The following is a 19222-nucleotide window of genomic DNA, read 5'->3' as shown; positions in this document are numbered from 1 at the left end:
ACTAAAGTGGTGCAAGGAGTTGCTACAGATAAACATGTACAATTTATGTAGGATGATTTCTTTAATCTCTGTATATTACCTGAGGCTAATCATTTTACAGGGTATATGTAAAAGTTTTCTCGTTCAAAAGTTTTTATTTTATGTTAAAACAAATTACATGTGCAGAATATAAGACAATTTATTTGATACCAGAAATAAAAAGTAGACATATTGAAGTTCGGATGATACAAAGCAAAAAAGAATTTCAAGATATTGTCGTGGGAATGACAATAAATAGCCTTATATATTTTAGAATTTGAAAGAATTCTTATAGCTGAGTTTTAAACATTTTAATCCCAAGAGAATATAAATATGTCTAAAAGAAAATATATGGTTTTAAAGTTTTGACCATAACTTCTAAAGTATGTTTATAGTAAGTATTATATAGTAAGGGAAGAACATAAAAGGTATATAGGAAGGGAAGGGGAGGGAATAATTCTCCAGAGGAGGTTTTATATAACAGCTAATGTTGTAATTCTATAGAAAATCTTAATCACCATGACAATAAAACTCGGTTATCAATATTAACTGACGTATAATATTTCCATATGATATCAAACTTTGTCATCTGGTTTTTATCTATGGCGTCCATTTTAGCATGGATGAAAGATTGATTAATTCTACGTTTGGTTTCTGCAATATTCACCACATCTGTTTTCCACGCATTGGCTATAGTCTGCTTTGCGGCTATCAGGAGTGTAAGAACTAATTTGAATTGTTTCTGATTCAGAAAGGCTGGTTTTAAATTAAGGAGAGCTATAATTGGGTCTGGAAAAATTGGACGGTCAAAAAATTTTGTAATTATCAGAAAGACCTTTTTCCAAAATGATTGTACAATTGGGCAATGCCACCAGGTATGTATATAGGTACCTTTTTCTGGACAGCCACGAAAGCAGAGGCCAGTATTGTCTGTTGAGAATTTGGCGATTCTCGCAGGAACTAAATACCAGCGTGTGAGGACTTTATATGATGATTCAGACGCCAATATATTTATAGAGGAAGATTTTGTGAAAGACCATATGTTGGACCAAGACCTAGAATTGATCGTACAATCCAGATCTTTTTCCCACTTGGCCACATATTTAGGTATAACAGTATTAGAATTAGATATCAATTGTGTATACAATGATGTAATACGACCTTTAGCATGTGGTTCCTTGAGACAAAATCTTTCAAATTGAGAAATATTATGTAAGTTTACATTTAAATTGAGAAGAGGAGTGTAAAAATTTTTGATTTATATCAAAATAGATATCTGAATATTTCTGATTGTGGAAGCTTATATAATTCACATAGATCTGTAAAAGATTTTATTGGTGTAGTTGAAGTTAAATTATATAGACAAGTGATACCAGCCTTAGACCAAGCTTTAAAAGTATTGGGATATTTCCAGGCTGGGTAAAAAGTCAGATTCTTGTGGGGATGAGGCCCTTGTCCCCATCAACATGGGGACATGGTGCTTTGAGGGGTCACAGACCCCCAAAGCATCCTCCCAATGTTGAGGGCATGTGGCCTGGTACGGTTCAGGAGGGAGGGGGGCCGCTCTCTCGCCCCCCCTCTTTTCCTGCGGCCTGCCAGGTTGCGTGCTCGGATAAAGGGTCTGGTATGGATTTTTAAGGGGACCCCCACGTCAATTTTTTTTTAAATTTGACACGGGGTTCCCCTTAATATCCATAGCAGACCTGAAGGGCCTGGTAATTGAATTCAGGGGAACCTCCACGTTTTTTTTTTCGTTTTTTTTATCAATGAATGAATGAATTGTCGGCTAATACAGAGAGCACTCATTGAGTGTTCTCTATATTACGGGGAGCCGACAATATAGCCGCAAGTGATTTTAAAAGACTTTTTTTCCTGCACAAATGACACTTTGTGCAGGGACAGTTCTAAGCACGGGAAACATGCGCCCAGGTACCACATTTAAAGGCATAGTACACTTTTATTGTTTCACTTTAATCACTGCTCCTGAAAAAACGGCCATTTTTAAAACTTTTTTTTGCATTGATCCATGTCCCCTGGGGCAGGACCCAGGTCCCCAAACACTTTTTAGGACAGTAACTTGCATATTAGCCTTTAAAATTAGCACTTTAGATTTTGAACGTTCGAGTCCCATAGACTTTAATAGGGTTCTAAAGTTCACACGAAGTTTAGGTCTGTTCGCAGGTTCTGGTGCGAACCGAACAGGGGGGTGTTTGGCTCATCCCTACTAAATACCTTGGGCTGTCTACTTTCCCAAAAGGGGGCCTTTTGTGGATATTTGTAATGACGTGACATTTTTGGACCTCCAGAAATAAGATAGGCTGTCAGTACATCCTTGTTGATCAATTTTAAGATATATATCATAGTCTGTGGACTCTATAACTTTTCTACAGACTAAATAATATACACTGTTTTGGGTTATTTTTGCAAAATGAAATGTAGCAGAATACATGTTGGCCTAAATTGTATAACAGAAACAAAGAAAAATGCATTTTATATTCAAAATCTTTGGTCTTTTTTCATTTATAAAAAAACAAAACAAAAAAACAACCCAGGGATAATTAAATACCACCAACAGAAAGGTCTAGTTGTGAACAAAATTCGAAAAATTTAGTTTGGGTACAGTGTCGCATGACCGAGCAATTGTCATTCAAAGTGCAACAGTGCTGAAAGCTGAAAATTGGCCTTGGTAGGAAGGGAGTGAAAGTGTCCGATATTAAACCGGTAAATAGTTGTTAATCAGCTAACCCTTATTTTTTTCTTCAGAGTAAAGTTTAAGATCTACAGTTTAAGAAATTGAATTTCTATGTTATTTTCAGCATGTAACAGGCATTTTAATTTGAGTTTTAGGTTCTGTTTTCCTTTAACTATGGTAGCTTTGCATTTCAAAATGGGTGCCTTGCTGTGTTTTTATTACTAGAAACAGTATACTGCCATTATGCCTGGCAAAGATTTTTAATGGCATATCCAACGTACCAGGCATAATTATGTTGCGGATAATTTAGACCATATGGGTTATTGCTTTCTGTTCTTGGCATCAGAAACAGTTCTTCATGATCATATCACTGCATGCAATGAAACAGAAAATATACTGAGATGCAACAGACAAAGCAATATTTTATCAGACAATACAGAAAGTGCCTGTTTAAACATGCAGATCATATATGCCATTTCAAAATAAAATAAAATATTTTTTTAAATAAAATGTTATGTGCCCAGTTTAAGTAGGTCGATCATTTCCATTACTTGCAATTTGATGGTCTATCATGTTGGAAAATGGAGAGAATAAATATAACGGGCTAAGGATGATGTGATGTAATGAAATGGTACAGCTAAAAGTTGATTTTTGCCCACAAACATTCAATCATCTGGCAACAAGCCTCTTTTCTGCAGGAGATCTCTAGTCTACCAGCTGAAATCTTCCATTCACACACACTTTTTTGGTGAAAGATGTTCCTCAACTTTTTTGCCAACTAATGTTTACTGTGCAGTACAATACCCCTGAGAAAGCTCATCTGATGTCTGATCAAGTATTACATTGTAAGGTATCTATTGCCCTAATTGCAGAGGACATTTTTGCGCTCTTTGCGAGGCTTACCACAGTAGCTAGTTAATGAAATGCTATAATACCTGCGTAGTCTTTAGAGTGATATGTAAAATATTATAGGATTGATAATTCCATAGGGCATTTAGGTGATGGTGTCTGAAGTTTTGTAGTGAAAGTTCTAGCCTACTCCTTGTTATAAACCTGACAGATATATCCCTGTGTTTAAAATAAGAATGCTTGCAATTATAGGTCACCTTCAATTATCCTCTAAGCTAATTTTGTGCTTCGAGGTGACTTTTGGAATCCAGGTGCACCTTTAGAGTGACTAAACCTTTTGTTTTGGAGCCAAGCCATGCTCATTCATGAAGATGAATCCCGTCAGTCATCACCATGCTTTAACAGTTTAGTGCCATAATATAAATTGCAAGAAAATATATTGTTCTATTAAAATATTAAATGTGAGAGTTGCTCCTGAGGGGCAAAACTTATTTTTAATACAGTCCTCAATTCCAGCATAAATATACTCCAGGAGCACTTTCAGCATAACTCACTTAATTGCAGCTTATAACGGTTAAAAACAATTAAAAAGGATTTTAAGCTGGAAAGTTTGAAGTGTGTGTCAGTCCTATAACAGAAAACTGTGATTCCTACTTGTGTAAGGACTGAAAGTGTGATCTTATTTGGCAAACTCTTCATTTAAAAAGCAGATGTCTGCTACTTCCCTCTACACAACCATGAGTGCTACATATTTATTAACGTATTACCTTAAACACAAGATCCTATGTTACGATGTAGGGAATACGAGAAAGGCTGAGTCACACTTCCCCGCAGTACACAAAAGTTGCCTTGGTGATTCTGGGTTGAAACCTTAAAAAAAATAAAAATAAAATCCTTGTAAATAAAAGAGTTAATTCCTGTAGTGACAAAGATATTGATGTGTGAAACCAGGGTGCATCTGGGAGCCAAGAAAATGAACCACTTCAGCCCTGGAAGGATTTACCCACTTCCTGACAAGGCCATTTTTTGCGATACAACACTGCATCACTTTAACTGACAATTGTGCAGTTGTGCAATGTTGTACCTAAATAAAATTGACATCCTTTTTTTTCCCCCACAAATAGTTTTGGGGATATTTGATCACCTCTGCATTTTTTATTTTTTTGCACTATAAACAAAAAAAGTGACAATTTTGAAAAAAAACACAATATTTTTTACATTTTGCTATAATAAATATCCCCAAAAAAAGTCTTCATCAGTTTAGACCAATATGTATTCTTCTATATATTTTTGGTAAAAAAAATTGCAATAGGTGTATATTGATTGGTTTGCGCAAAAGTTATAGCATCTACAAAATAGGGGTTATATTTATGGCATTTTTATTATTTTCTTTTACTAGTAATGATATTATATGAATATAAATAATGGGGTGAGCAGCATTTCTTAATGGGACTGTGACATTGCGGCAGTCAGATTGGACATTTTTGACACTTTTTTGGAACCAGCGACATTTATACAGAGATCAGAGCTAAAAATAGCCACTGATTACTGTATAAATGTCACTGGCAGGGAAGGGGTTATGTGTTCCCTAGGGAGGTGTTTCTAACTATAGGGGGAGTGGACTGCCTGGGAGTAAAGAGATCGCTGTTTCCGATCCCTAGGAACAGCATAGCTCTCTCTACTTCCCTGACAGAACAGGGATATGTCTGTTTACATTGAGAGATCCCTGTTCTGGCTCTCTAAGGAGTAATCGCGGGTCATTGGCGGACATTGCAGCCGCCGGCCACAGGCATTGGCTCTGGCATCACGCCATGGGCACGCGCCCCCTATAGCCCTTAAAGCAGCCACCATTCAGCTACGGTGATTTGCACAGGGGAGCCAACCTGCCACTGTATAATGAAGGTGGCTGGTCGGCAAGGTGTTAAACACCCAGAATTGTGTTGAATGCTGAAGATTTGCAGTGTGAGTAGCGGTAGCCTTGAGAGTTAGCTTTTTATAGGCAAACATTTTGATCTAATGAAAGCATAGCTTCAAATACTAAGGGATAGATTGTGCACTTTGCAATGTGCAGTTGCACACAGAGGTGTGGGCGCCTCTGGCTTTGCAGCGTGTTTCGTGTCTTTGGGCACTAGTCGTGGGCATGGTCTCTGGAAGCTATGGTGTGCAGATGTCAGTGGTACATATAAAATCTCTAGATTCATCTCCTTTTTGGAACCAATATAATTTATTGGCCTTTTTAATGTATTAATTTACTCATTGTATTTTTTAGAAGTCTGTTTCTTTCCCCCTGAAGAAGACATTATATGGCCGAAACGCATTGGGGCTCTTCTTACATGATGTTCTACAGGCATGGTACCATTTATATTGTTCATTGTACTGATGTAACACTGTATGGATTCAGTACTGTACTAAATGTACATTATGTATACCTTCCAGTTTTTTGCCTGTAAAGCTCATGTCTTGACTGACAGTTGCTATTCTGTATAATATATTTCTTTGTAATAAAGCATTTTTTATAAACTACTTTGAATTGTTTGCTGCAATATAAAACCCCATAGGGAAATTCCTCATATTCTTGTTTATTTTCAATGGGGCGTGCAGCTAACTCTTGCTCATTTATTGCATCAATCTTTTGCTTTTTGCAAGAATATTGGTATCGGTTGAATTAGCGGTTGGGGGGGAGGGAGGGTTAAAAAAAAAGCCTTTTGCACTCCGTCTGAATTTAAGGACAACAATAACAGTTGGACACATTTTAGAGGGTGTTTAGGGTAAGCACTGCAATGGAGCTGACAAAATATATTTTTAAGAGACTAGGCTAAGTGTGTATGGGCCCAGGGTAGCATGCTGAGGAGGTTAGTGAAGGCAAATATGCATGAAGGACAAAAAAAGAGCATTAAAAGCTCACAGCATGCATGGGGACAAAGAGGACATTCACAGCATATTACAATCATGGTAATTATGTAATTATGAAATGAATACAATACATTAGCAAACATTAAACACATAGAATGTGATGTTAAAGGATACAACTTACCCTAATATAGTCCTTCTACAGGACTTGAATTATGGCAGCACAGGCCTCTGTTATAATGATTCTAAAGCCGCGTACACACGGGCGGACTGTCTGGCCAACTAAGTCCGTCAGACAATCCGACAGACAGTCCGTCCTACTTTTGAATGAACGGACTTGACCACACACGATGAACAGACAGTCCGTTGAAAGCTTGCGCGATGACGTGTACAGCACGTACGGCGGGACTAGAAATACGACGTCCAATACACTGCAATGCAACCTTCGGCCGTGTAAATCCTTTCTGAGCATGCGCCATACTTAGTCCGTCCAACTTGCCTACTCACGAGCGGACTGTCCGCTGAAACCAAAGTTGGACGGACAATATTACGGAAATTCCGAAAGACTTAGTCCGCCAGACAGTCCACTGAAAAAGTCCGCTGAAGCCCACACATGAGCGGACTGTCCGCTGAAATGTGTTTCAGCGGACTAAGTTGGACAGACAGTCCGCCCGTGTGTACGCGGCCTTAGAGCCTGAGGGGAGATCTCAGTCATGAACTTAAGGTCCTGGAGACTTCTCCCTGTCACCAAGTACCACAAGGTGATGATGAGCCTTTGCACGGGAGAGATTGTTGCTGCATGCAGGTGTCCTGATTCATAATATAAGGGGACAGCAAAGCAAATAGACGGTGAAAGATGGGGTCCATCATCCAGAGATAATTCCTGAAATCATCAGGATTATTCTCCTGGAGCTTCCGCAGCAAAGGCATATGACAGAATTGGTCATGATAAAGCAACCAATTCTTGGTCCAAGAACTCCTCCTCCCCCTGTTCATGGACTGGACTTGGGTCAAAGCAATAACACCAAGCCCAAGAACAGCACAATCTCTCCAACGAGAGTGCAACATGGCTAGTTTACGGCTGCTCAGAACGAACTGACAGAGCGCACTGAAAATCAGAAAGGCCCTGACAAGCATGACCTGAAAATCAGAAACAACTGGACAAGCATGCACTGAAAATCAGAAGCAAACTATAAATAGAATGCACTGAAAGACAGAAATGACCTGACAAGCACACACTGAAGAGCAGATACGATCCGACAAGCACAACCTGAAAAGCACAAACAAACTGAAAAGCACAAGGCTTAAAAGCATGAATCGTCACTCACCAAACTTCTACTAACACAAGATAAACACAAGATTAGCAGAAGGAGCCCAAAGGGTACATCTTGTATGTCTTGTACGTCACTACGTTCAGAATTGTTGGCCAACATTTGTGTGACTGTGTATATGCAAGACAAGTTGAAGCCAACATCCTTTGAACAAAAAAGTCTACGGTTTTGGTGTCGGAAAGTCTGATCATGTATATGACACTTTAGACTTCACCCCAGTACAATTCCTGCTACATCACTCATCCATTTTGCCAAAAACGTACAGACGCTCTCTAGCCATGAATATGATAAATGCAGATGTGCATACCATGCCGTTGGCATAACCACAACCCTCTCACAATAGCAGAAGGGTTTTGACGCATAACAAAAATTGCAGAGATAGAGGAGCTAGTACACCAAGTGAAAGAGACACAATCCAAATTCCCCAAGTTTGGTCCTGCTGTCACCACTTTGTAACATCAGATGAATTTGCTTGATTATCAGCCTAAAAAATAGAATCAAAACTCTAACACCCAATACTACCTAGCAGAGGAGAATGGAGTCCCTAAACCCCATACCCTTTCATTCCTTTAGCTTTTCTTCCTAGCTTACACCCAAAATGCAGACCGCCACATTACAGGATATGCAGATTCACATTTGTTTAGTGGATTTAGTGGATGCGATCCATTACAGTTCACAACCAGAAAATACACTTTTAGAGAAGCAGAGGGGGTGGGGGGTAGTCTATATCTTTGACACAGTTTGAGCCCAATTGGGGTGTCTAGAGGGTACTGGACTGCATCCCTGATCTTCCTCATGACTACCAGTATTGCTCAATGTTTGCAATGTTTATATCTGTTTCCATCCAGGTCTTATGTACCTTTACAAACAACATGCTCATTAGATGCTTTCTTGTATGAAACATTGAAAACTGTTTTTGCATGCATTACTCTTTTGTTCTTGTAAAAACTCTCAATAAAATCATTGGGGGAAAAACCCCAAAAACTGGAGAGTGCAAAAATCTGGTACAACTGTGCATGGTAGCCAATCAGCTTCTATCTTCAACTTGTTCAGTTATGCAAAAACCAAAAGCTAATTGGTTTCTATGCAGAGCTGCACCAGATTTTGCAATCTCCAGTTTTAGTTATTCAACCCCATAATGTATTACACTGTTATACACTAGTATAATCAATTATTATACTTTCTTAAAGTACAATATATTATTTCAAGAATGTGCAGTGCTACATCAGTATATAATTGTCCCTGGGTGGGTGTGAGAGCCCAACAAAGAAGAAAGAGGAAGCACAAGGAGGGACAACCCCATGGGTATATTAAATACGTGATAGATCACTAGAGGACCCAAGATCTCAAACACCTTCAAACTTCAAGCTACTGGGATCCCTACTGGGACCCTATTAGCTCAGTGAAAATTACCCTAGGTGATACACCTGTATGGGATTTGTTCCAGGTGACATATTCCAAGTTATTGATAGAGCCAAACATCACGCCAACTGAATGCATGCTTCCAGACTCTAAATGAAGGCTAAAGGGTCGAGATGAATATAGTATAGTGTCACCTATCACTATATTATAACATTTCCTAATTCCCCTATGTAAGAAAATGGTAAAGGAGGCAACTGATGTATGACTATGGCAAATTATTTACCAGTTGTGTGTCATACAACATTTTTGGATGTTGTATTGCACACCTATAACTCAATTGTTTGTTTCAAGTCTGAACCTCTGAATATTTACAAGGGTACAGAGTTGCCACTAGTTTCTGTTACTATTTATACTGGCAATAGAACCCTTAGCTAATGCACAGAGGAATAACACTAATAATATGGGAATTTCCTGCAGCTCAATAGAACACAAATGCATGCTTTTCAGTGATGACATTCTTGTGTTTATAACATATTCAATTTTGATGTTCCCAAATCCTTTAAAACTTCTAGTTGAGTTCTCATCAATTTCAAGGTTAAAGGTTAATAACTCTCTCAGCATTGAAATGGTCTCTGCCACTAAACATGATTTATCTGTTGAAGACACAGTTTTATTTTCCATGGTCGAATATATATAATGTCTTATCTAGGAATACATCTTACTTCTAAAGTTTAGTATTTTTCTAAAGCAAATTTCTCCTATTCTTAAGACAATGACAGAGGAGATTGGAAGATGGTCAGTCCATATTCATCTTGAAGGATGACTTTGCTACTTATTTTGGTTTAAATGCATTTTTATTAGAAAGTTTTCAAAAGTCATAACATAGTATGGCATACTAACAGACACATGACTTTACAAGTTCAGCCTAAAAAATAATCGTATATCAAATGTACAAACACATAATCTGTAGTATAGTAGCAGGAAGGACATTTTCTTGTTCAAAGAAATCATTTGATCATATCATACATGTTATGTGTTCAAAATGTTAACAATATGTTCCCAACAATATGCCTTGGAGGTAGGTATCATCAAATCATGAAAATGTAGCAGCATGATGGATAATTAAACACGGACTTCACAGAAAGTGAGTAGGAAATTAAGTAGGGTGGTTGGGTGGTAAGAGAGAGTGTAACAGCAAGCCTGTTTCAAACTCTGAATCAAACTAATGTGTCCATGCAGAATCAGGGTCCCCACACCCATTAGCACTTTTTTATGGGTCACTGACAGATTGCACTCCAAAATTCTACTGTAAAATGTTTATTTAGAATTTTTTCCCATTTATTCATATAGATGTTGCAAATTGCTTAGGTGCAAAGTGTGACATCACCACAATGGGCAGTTCTCCCAGGAAAGCTTGTGAGAGACAGAAGAGGGAAATGTAATTTGCTGATAAGCCGATAGATGTTTTCTGTCAAGTGAGTGTAACCTTTTATTTACTGCCAATAAATGTTTACATATTACACTGCTGGGGCATTAGTATTTATATCTTTCATGAGCAAGTATTACTGCTGGGAAGAGAATATCCAGTTTTTGAGAAAAGGAATTGAGGAGCTACAGAGACCTGTAAAGGGTAAAATGAGGCAGTCAAACACGTTTTTCAGCATCTAAGTTAAGAACAATTCCCTCTGCACCTTGTTATTGTAAAATATCATTTAGATCTATGGTTATGCGTATGTTGTCTCATGGCTGGTGGAAAGGAAAGAAACCCAGTTGATCCTTGTGTATGAGAGCTGGGGGAAACTGTCATAGCCTGTTCACTAAAATTTTACTGAAAATGTACAGGTTGGAAGTTCCCTTTGTTGTAAATTATTATAATATTTGAATGCATTGTGGATGTAGGTTATCCCTGCAGAAAATCATTGTAGAGCTTACACAAATGTTGCCCAAGTATAGATTGGAAAGTATTTTAGTACAGCTAAGTAAGGCCACCTGGGCCCAAGGGTTTGCTGTCTGGCAGGGCTTTAATTATTTCCTGAATTTAAAGGTTGGTATATTAGTCTCTAAATATTTGAGCAATTCAGGTCAAAGTGGATATTATCTGTTAAAGTAGTTGTAAACCCTTACAGACCACTTTGACCTACATGTAAGTCTAGATTAAGGCCTACATGTAGGTTCAAGAAATATCTCCTAAACCTACATGGTTTAGGAGATATTTGCAAAAAGACAGGCACCACTGTCTACGGTGCATGCACACAGTGGCATGCAGGCACACTGAGCATGCCGCTGCTAACGGCGGTATGCCGTTAGTTGCGGCTCCCGTGCACATGCGTGATTGCTGCTCTGGCCAATCACAGCACCGGAGACATGATACCGGAAAGAAGATGGACACTTCATGGAAGAGGGGACAGTGGTGACATCGCTGGCTCCTGTGTCAGGTAAGTGACACATAATGGGCTACTATGTGATGCATAGTAGCCCATTATGCTTTACATTTGCAGGGAAACAAAGAGGAAGTAAAGCCATCTGGGTTTACTTCCTCTTTAAATCTGTAATAGTGCATAAAGTTTTGGGAGCTGTATCTTCTTTTAGTTTATGAGCTAAGAGTGTGTGGACCTTGTTTCCCCATTTGTAATGTTATTATTTCAGTAATACAAGCTGTGTTTCTCTACTCTAAGGTAATTTCTTTCAGTTTAGTCCTTAGTGCCTTGATCTGTGTAAGATGACAGTGGTTGGTGTTTGAGACATGTGGTTTCCCAATTTATGGAGTGCTGACTCAAGCTGAACCTTTTGAAGTGGTGAGTCTTGTTTCAATTGTGTGGCTGAGGCAATAGCCTTATGTGGAGAACATTATAGTGGCACCCAGATTTCGGAAAATAGTAGTAGGAAATAGTTTCTAGTATTTGTATTTTAAAATGCTAATATTTAAGTAAGAAATTGCTTAAATGGTATTGTTTTGAGGTTTGGAGTTAAAGAGAGAAGTTCATATCAATCAACACATGGTCAGACCATGTAATTAGGTTTGTGTTGTAGTTGAAAAGGGCTGGAGTAGCAAAGGGTCACTAGAAAATAATCTATTCTAGTATGTGTTTCAGGTGGCATAGAATAAAAAGAGTATCACTTGACCACAGAATGATGCACTGTCTACACATCATAGAGTGAAACGTGTCTAATGAGTAGGGATGAGCTTCGTGTTCGAGTCGAACATACGTTCGACTTGAACATCGGCTGTTCGCCCGTTCGGCGAATACCGAACATGATGGGCCATTCACGCCAAATTCGTGTGGCGCTCACGGCCCACAATGCACTGCGATGGCGCAGTGCATTGCTGGCTCATGATTGGCCAAGCATGCACTGTGACCCCGCATGCTTGGCCAATCACAGCGCCGGCAGCGAGGAGAGCCATGATTGGCCACAGGCAGGATGCCTGTGGCCAATCATAGCTCAGGCTGTGTAGTACACGCCCCGCACTATATAAGGCCGCCAGCGTGGCGGCCTTGTGTAGTGTGTTGGCGTCTGAAGCAGTTAGTGGGTGTTCTGTGTACCTTCAACACAGTATACACCGATCGTTATCGGCCGATTTTTCAATCTTGCTCTTCTGTAGTGGTTGTTGTCTGCATGCCCAGACCGCAGTATACACCGCTATATTCACCTATATAGCTAGCGATATATCTATCTTTTATAATAGAGCTTGCAATCAGTGTTAAGAGATTGTGCATGCTGTCTGCGTGCTCTGTACCCAGTACACACCGCTATATCCATCTACATATCTCTTCTCTATTTGAGCCATCTGCCCTCTGCAGGAGTTATTGAAAGTTGTGTGTGCCTCCAGCACAGCACAGTATACATCTGTATTTACCCTTTATTGCTGGTGTTCTATAATAAAGGCATCTGCAGGAGTTAGTGGGTGTTGTGTGCCTCTAGCACAATATACACCTGTATCTACCCTTTATTGCTGTTCTCTAATAGAGCCATCTGCAGGGCTTAGTGGGTGTTGTGTGCCTCCAGTACAGTATACCCCTTTATCTACCCTTTATTGCTGGTGTTCTATAATAAAGGCATCTGCAGGAGTTAGTGGATGTTGTGTGCCTCCAGCACAATATACACCTGTATCTACTCTTTATTGCTGTTCTCTAATAGAGCTATCTGCAGGGCTTAGTGGGTGTTGTGTGCCTCCAGTACAGTATACCCCTTTATCTACCCTTTATTGCTGGTGTTCTATAATAAAGGCATCTACAGGAGTTAGTGGGTGTTGTGTGCCTCCAGCACAATATACACTACCCAATTGCTGTTTTACCCAACTCCCTTCAGGCCATTACCATGTCTGGAAGGCCAGCAAGGAGAGGCAGACAGGCGCAAGCCGATAAAAGAAGGCAAGCAGGCTCTGTGTCTAGAGACAACAGTGCTGGTCGTGGACGCGGTGCATCGTCATCATCAGCACGTGGCCATGGGACACGCTTGTCCTTCTTTTCGGCAGCTGGACATGTTGAGCCGCAACATGCTAACGACTTGGTAGAGTGGATGACCAAGCCCTCTGCATCCTCCTCATCCTCTCTCACCCAGTCTCAGGGTACTAGCAAAGCAGCTGCCAACGGATCGTCTTCCCTCGTCTCAATGTCATCATCAGCGACTCCTTCCCTAGACCCACCACGTCCTCCTGAGGAGTCTCCTGAACTCTTTGAGCACAGTGTTGGGTACATGCTCCAGGAGGATGCCCAGTGTTTTGTAGGCTCTGATGATGATACTCAACTAGAGGAAGGCAGTAGCGTGAATTCAGAGAGAGGGGATGCTCAAGAAGGACAGCAATCTGGCAGTCATGTTCCACAAGCTGCAGCATACTGCCAGGTTTGCTACAGCGATGAAGAGGAAGGGAATGATGAGGGCACTGACTCCACGTGGATGCCTGGTAGGAGAGAGGAGGAGGAGGCACATGTCCAACGAGGCAGGATGCCCTCTGGGGCCAGCTTAGGGGCAGCACACCGACTGAATCACACCGCAGAGCTCCACCTGTGCAGGGCGCTGCCTCTGTGCGTTATTCTAAAAGTTCTTTGGTGTGGGCCTTTTTTGAGACGAGTGCATCAGATCGCACCACTGCTATTTGCAACATATGTCTCAAGCGTATTTCGCGTGGCCAAAACATCAGCCGCTTGGGCACCACATGCTTGACCAGACATATTGTAGAAGTGGAGTAAACCGCGCTAATCAACCCTAGGTATTGGATAGACAAAAAAAGGGGGCAGTGGGCTCAGGAAAAAAGTATATATATACATATGTATAATTATAGGTTGCAGCCCCCCCACAAAAAGAAAATCCCCAATTGGGGTTTCTTCCAACAATAAATACAAATTAACAGCCGGGGTAACTGGCGGTACCTATTTAGCACGAACAGATGTTAATTCTCAATACTGAGAAGGATGTATTTTTAGAGGAAAAAGTCAAAAAATGCCAGCAAATCCAATAAGACCGACCTATTTCACACCTAATAGTTTTCATATATCCAATTACAACTAAATAAAGATAATTACTCCTTACGGAAGGCAATAAATCCTTTAGAACCCACTCATTTCAGTCCAAACCAAGAAAGAACACAAAAAACACAAAAACAGCTTCTGCCAGAATCGTATGCAGTCGCACAGGTTACCTAATGCGACTCATACAGGGCCGTGGTAAGTGTGATTGTTAATAACCTTATTTTGAAGACTCTTTGCAGAGCTGACAAAACATCCGCCCCAGTGTGGCTCCTGTCCCCCAAAGAAACCAGCGCAAGCACGGCATGGCATCGTTTTGCCTGCGTACTTGCGTAGCCCCTGGAACGCCTACGGAGCACCGCTGGTTCTGAGGACAGCACTGGAAGAGGCCATGGAGGAAGAAGAAGAGGAGGGGGTGGAGGAGAGAGGTGTGTCACAACCAATAGTAGCATTTTGGAGGCGTGGTGGCGGAACAACCTCCAAGACTACTGCACCTTGTCCTGCATCCTTCCCAGCTGCCAGGAGAGTGACCCAATGGGCCGTGAAAGACAGGTAACATCCCTATCCATGCCTGCTGGACCATGAGTCAGCGGTAATATGCACCTTACCACTGACCGCCCTGTCCAGCGAGGCAAGGACATTGCCTTCCACATGCCGGTAGAGAGCCAGAATCGCCTTCTGTGAGAAAAAGTGGCGTTTGGGGACCTGCCACTGAGGAACCGCACATTGTACAAACTCACGGAAGGGGGCCGAGTCTACCAACTGAAAAGGCAGCAGTTGAAGTGCTAGCAATTTAGCCAAGCTAGCATTCAACCGCTGGGCATGTGGATGGCTGGGAGTGAACTTCTTTCGCCGGTCCAGCAGCTGGGGCAGGGACATTTGCCTGCTATAATCGGACATGGGTGTACTGCTAGCAGAGTGCCCGGAAGCACTTGGCTGTGACACACCTAATTCTACACCTTCATTCCTCTCAGAGCAGGTTTCAGAGAGGACTGAAGGTCTAGTGGGGTTGGAGATGCCACCTGATGAGAAGCAAGGAGATGTCCGCTTTGTTCTTTGGTGTGGGTCTTTGAGGTACGCTTGCCAACGAGCTGCATGGCAGGTCAACATATGTCTTGTCAATAAATACAAATTAACAGCCGGGGTAACTGGCGCTACCTATTTAGCATGAACAGATGTTTATTCTCAATACTGAGAAGGATGCATTTTTAGAGGAAAAAGTCAAAAAATGCCAGCAAATCCAATAAGACCGACCTATTTCACACCTAAGGCCGCGTACACACGCGGGGACTGTTCACTCAACTTTGTCCGCTGAACAGTGTTTCAGCGGACAGTCCGCTCGTGTGTGGGCTTTCAGCGGACAGTTTCAGCGAACAGTCTGCTGAACAAGGTTTTTCGGAATTTCCGAAAAACTGTCCGCTGAAACCTTGTTTCAGCGAACAGTCCCCTCGTGTGTAGGCTTGTTCGTCAAACAAAGTTCCGCGCATGCTCAGAAAGAATTTATACGCCGAAGGTTGCATTGCAGTGTATAGGACGTCGTTTTCTAGTCCCGTCGTACGTGCCGTTCACGTCATCGCGCACGGTTTCAGCAAACTGTTCGTACGTCGTGTGTGGCCATGTCCGTCCATGCTAATTTTGAGCGGACTGTCCGCTGAAACTGTTTGACGAACAAAGTTGAGCGAACAGTCCCCGCGTGTGTACGCGGCCTAATAGTTTTCATATATCCAATTACAACTAAATAAAGATAATTACTCCTTATGGAAGGCAATAAATCCTTTAGAACCCACTCATTTCAGTCCAAACCAAGAAAGAACACAAAAAACACAAAAACAGCTTCTGCCAGAATCGTATGCAGTCGCACAGGTTACCTAATGCGACTCATACACGGCCGTGGTAAGTGTGATTGTTAATAACCTTATTTTGAAGACTCAATCTAATCCTGAAAAAAACCCTACATAAATCCTGTAGAAAAAAACTAAATAACGAAAGATAGTGCTTGGTGCGACTTTACCTTAAAGTCGCATCAGTGCTAAAGTGTAGTTATACCAACATTCTATCAACTAAGATAATGTTTGTGAAAATACAACTCAATTAATATATGTGAAAATGAGTATGAAAATACAAATTCTATTAAAAGAATCTATATATATAAAAGTGCATAAAAAAGTGCAAGTGAAAAAACGAATTATATAACACAGCTCGTACCCAAAATCACAAGGCCTAAACAATATATATGTACTAAAAAATACACCTGTGAAAAAATATATATATATATATATATATATAAATAAAAAATATATAATATATAATAATGACCCTCAAAATATAAAAATAAAAATAAAATTAATAAAAATAACAATAACAATAAAAGTGAAGGTATAGTGTCCAATTATCCAAAAAATCTTCAGTGGTGCAAATCCAACATGAAATGTTCATAAAGTGACTTTAGTGCTTCTTGTGCAATCTTCAAAGTGACTTCCGTGCTCCCCCACAAGGTACCCCACTCACCAGAAGAATGCACCCCTGCAGGGGTAATTCGCCTTTAAACCAAATCTGACGATATCCAGCTCCTTGACCCGTGTATTTTGTGATCATTCGTATCCAGAAGGAGATTCCAATTATATCCTCATAGGAAAGAAATTATAGTCTCCATAGTGTAATCCGTATAAAAACAATTTATTTCCACAAAAAATACAAAAACAAAAAACAAATTTCATATAATAAAAAAATGTGGAAACACAATCCACCAAGAGATCTACTTTACATAGACTCCATAGATTATTGATCCAATTCTCCGGTAGCAGTCCAGAAAAAACAAGATAAAAAATATGTAATAGAATCAAACTCTGGAAAACACATTAATGGCTCTCTGTCCCAGGCAAAACAAAAAAACAGTATCGAATATAACAATCGCTCCAGGGCGATGTCCCGGGATTAATCCTGTTTAGTTAGATAACTCTAATATTTGTAAGTCCCCTAGGGATAGAGCCCTTATAGCGCGAATTCCAAATAAACCACGGGTACCGTTCGGTGGATACGCAGCGTGCGCTCCAACTGCGTTCCAACCACCGTAGGCGACCCGGAAATGACGTAGTAAGCGTAATTCCGTCGAACGCGTTTCGTCATTGACGTCTTCAGCTGCGGTGTCACGCTACTACGTGCTGCACGTTAAATAGAAGAATACACAAACTAATAGACACCTTATTGGTCATCCCCCATATCCAACACCCAATCAAATCCTGATGGGCGGGCCAGGTATCCGAGAATATGGGAAGACAAAGTCCCTATTCGTTCCGCATATTCATAACACCCAGTCACAGACTGGGATGCGGGGAGGGACATCCGAAGCTCCAAAGAGAACGGCCAGCTTATAAAAAATATATATAAAGTTAAATATAAAAATAATAACGATAATAAAAATGAAAATAATATCAAATAATTACTAACACCCATCACTTAAGAAAATAACCCGCAGGGTGATCTATCCGATGGGGAACTTAAAAATAATTGTAGTTTATTTCTATTTTCCATAATGACCTTAATGACCTTCTTTTACATAAACAACTATTACAAAGACCAAAAATAAATAAATGACTGAGGACATCCTCCATAAAATATGTCATTTCTAAAGCTAAGATGGTTAAATACAATGAATCGTAACAGAAATCTCAAAGAGACCCTTCTATTTTTTCTTTGCAATCCAGCTACTATATAGTAAAGTGTTTAATCCTTCCTCTCTCCACACCCCATAGGATGGAATAGAAGATAAAGGGGAGTAAAGAAAAGAAAAGATATAATAAACAGTATCGTAATATTAAAACTAAAAAAGTATATATATATGTTTGTAAATACAAGCATATCTATATACAAGGAAAGAAGGAAAAAACTTTACCAGGCCAATGAATACCAAAAAATATCAAAATGGCCCGATCTATAAGGGAAACAATAAGAGAAAATCCCATCTATATAATTATCACACCACTAGAAACGACTCAACAAGAATCTACAACCTCCAAAACAAAAGTGGTATGTATAGAAGGGACTTATATTATAAGTTATACGTTGACATAGTGATGCTAACCAACATTCCCCCAACTTAACGCAAAAGGGTATGTTAATCTTTATCTATAGTCAATTAGCGAAGAGTACAGCTCCCTTGTCAAGGAGCAACACGATAACCATCAAGAAAAGGAAAAAGAAAACTAAGGATTAGCTATAAAGCAGTTCAAATCTATATCCAGGTTGAGACCTCGTGGCACGAGAGACCCCAACCTGTATATCCATGCAGTTTCATTCTGCGAGATGAGGGTGGTCTTATTCCCTCCCCTCCAATTCCCCTTAACGCAATCTATCCCATAAAAAATTAACCCAGATGGGTCTCTTTGGTGGAATTCATCAAAGTGACGGGAAAGGTTGTGATTCGGGAAACCTTTTTTAATATTGTTAATATGTTCCCTAATCCTAACAAAAAGGGGGCGTGTGGTCCTACCCACATATTGCAGATTGCACGGGCACTCTATAACGTAAGTTACATGTGTGCTCCGGCAGGTAATTAGTTATTTTATTTTGTACTCTTTGTGGTCTGTTTTTGCCTTAAACGTTTCTTTTTTACGTGGCTGCTTTTTACTGACTTTACATGGGAGACATCTTTGGCA

This window comes from Lithobates pipiens, unplaced genomic scaffold, assembly GCF_037356315.1.
Source record: "Lithobates pipiens isolate NorthernLeopardFrog02 unplaced genomic scaffold, aLitPip1_a1.2 Scaffold_13, whole genome shotgun sequence".
Lineage (NCBI taxonomy): Eukaryota > Metazoa > Chordata > Amphibia > Anura > Ranidae > Lithobates > Lithobates pipiens.
The sequence above is the reverse complement of the archived record's forward strand: the minus strand, read 5'-3'. Positions refer to the sequence as shown.